Consider the following 2,260-nt stretch of genomic DNA (forward strand, 5'->3'; position numbering starts at 1 on the left):
ATGTTGAAATGCATATATACATACATAGCTCAGTGTACACAAATATGTGTGTTTGGGGTGGTGGGATCAGGGAGACAGTGGTCAAAGAAGACAAAGTTTCATTTTGACAAAATGAATAATTTCCAGGGAGCCACGGTGCAGCATGTTGACTGTAGTTAACAATAATGAATTAGAGGATGGTGCCTGTGGCTCAGAGCAGGGTGCCGGCCCCATTTGCCAGAGGTGGTGGGTTCAAAACCAGCTCCCACCAAAAACTGCTTTAAAAAAACATAATGAATTATATATGTGAAAATTGGTAAGTGAATAGATCTTAAATCTTCTCACCCTCAAAAAAATAGTAATTCTGTGAGGTGATGAATAGGTTAAAGAGCTCCATTTCATCACTGAACAATGTATACATCCATCAATCAAAATATCCTGTTGTACACTATAAAGATATACAAGTTTTATTTGTCAATTTTATATCTTAATAAAGCCAGGGGGAGTGAACTTAATGGATTGAATTAAACTCTCTCTCTCTCTGCCTCCCCCCATGCAGTGCCATATGGGTCATGGTTTGACCACGTTCGTGCCTGGATGTCCATGAGAGAGAGGGAGAACTTCCTGATGCTGAGTTATGAAGAGCTGAAACACGTAACTGTCATCTGAATAGTCAGTGCACACCCTCTCACCACCAATGTCACTTCTTCTGACGTCCCTGATTTCTCTTCCTTCCATTTCTCTATTCCACCTTCTCAGTCAGAATTTAAACTTGAGAAGAATCACTGAGAGTGGGATGAGCTCTCTAGTCTTCATTGCTCTACTTCTGGCTGAAAAGATTAGTGCTTTCCCCCCCATATTCCATGCACTGAGCCGAGAGCTGAGCATTCAGACCCTCAGAACCAGTAAGGGTGAGGAGACCATTCTAGAAAGAACCTGACCTATTAGTGGTAACCTAGAGAAAGAGAAAGCGACTAAACACTGGATGTTTCTTCCACCTGAGACACATTACATCCCATCCCCTTCCTCTGCCCACCTCTGTCCAATCCCCAACAGCCTCAGCATGAACGCATTTTAATCGGGAAGATTTCTTAACACATAAAACTGCCTCAGGTCCATGATTCCATACCTTTTTGTAATTTTCCTTTCAATGCACACACCAAACTTTAATTTTAACTATTTCTACAGTTGCGTGTTCTCTTGTTAGACAACAACTGGGACTTATGAAATAAAGGAAAATTTTAAAGCATTATAGTTCTAAGAGAAAGGTCTATGATTGACAAAGTCTGTCTAGTATACAAAGCTATTCTCTTAGCATGATCTCTCAGAATCTCGTACTGAGTACTAATTATTAAGATATTGTATGAGAATATGTTGTAAAATTCTGTGTATTAGTCACATGTGAGTTATAAGGAACAGTACTGTTTGATGGCCTAGACAAAATATAAAATCAAATCCTTATATCTTTGTCAAGTTCTCCCACAACCTCTCCTTCTTTAATTCTAATCATCGTCCAGGAGCCCTTCTCAAAGTCTCCCTAGAAACCCTAGGCCCTGTCTTTTACTGCTAAGTTCTCCTAACTCAACCCTATGAGAAATCCATCAGGATCCTGGCATCTTTCACACACTTCCTGCTCTCTCTTCTTTACCTGTTTCTCTGCTTTCTCCTGGTTGCATCCAACTCCATCACTTCTCCCTTCTGTGTCCTGTTTCTCTCTTCTTCTTCCCCCTCCTCATCCTCATCCTGCTTCTCATCCTAGTTTCTCTGTTGCCTTTCTCTCGCACATCCTCTCTTACTTTTCCCTTTTTTAGGACACAGAGAGAACTGTGGAGAAGATCTGTCAGTTCCTGGGTAAGAAGGTAGAGCCAGAAGAACTCAGCCTAGTCCTCAAGAATAGCTCCTTTGAGGTCATGAGAGAACACAAGATGTCCAATTTCTCCCTGCTGGATGAGTGTTACTTGGTTCACAAAAACCCACTTATGAGAAAAGGTAAAAGCCAATGATTTGGTTTCAACATGTCTCAGAATGCATGGAGGGCTTTGTTGTGCTTACAACGGGTGCTAACAGCTGGGATGAAGGAGGATTTGAGTGTATTAAATGCAATTGCTCATCCCCCGGAGCATTTCTCCTGTCTCCTCTTTAGGGGGTCTCATATCAATGGTGCTGTTGTGGGCTGCAGGCACTTGAAAAGAGTTGATCCATCCTGGGATGGTTAGCTGAGTGATGAAAAATCATTCTGCTTCTTTCTCTTCTGAATTTCATAGGGAGGGTGTCCAATCTA

The 2,260-nt window shown here is 41.6% G+C and overlaps 1 pseudogene; it reads left to right on the forward strand.

The window, feature by feature from the left end:
* LOC100943704 overlaps positions 1 to 1,968 on the forward strand; it is an 8,714-nt pseudogene extending 6,746 nt beyond the window's left edge.
* The last annotated feature ends 292 nt before the right edge of the window (positions 1,969 to 2,260 follow it).

Source organism: Otolemur garnettii, unplaced genomic scaffold (genome assembly GCF_000181295.1).
Source record: "Otolemur garnettii isolate 467f Iridium unplaced genomic scaffold, OtoGar3 scaffold00152, whole genome shotgun sequence".
NCBI classification, from domain to species: Eukaryota; Metazoa; Chordata; class Mammalia; order Primates; family Galagidae; genus Otolemur; species Otolemur garnettii.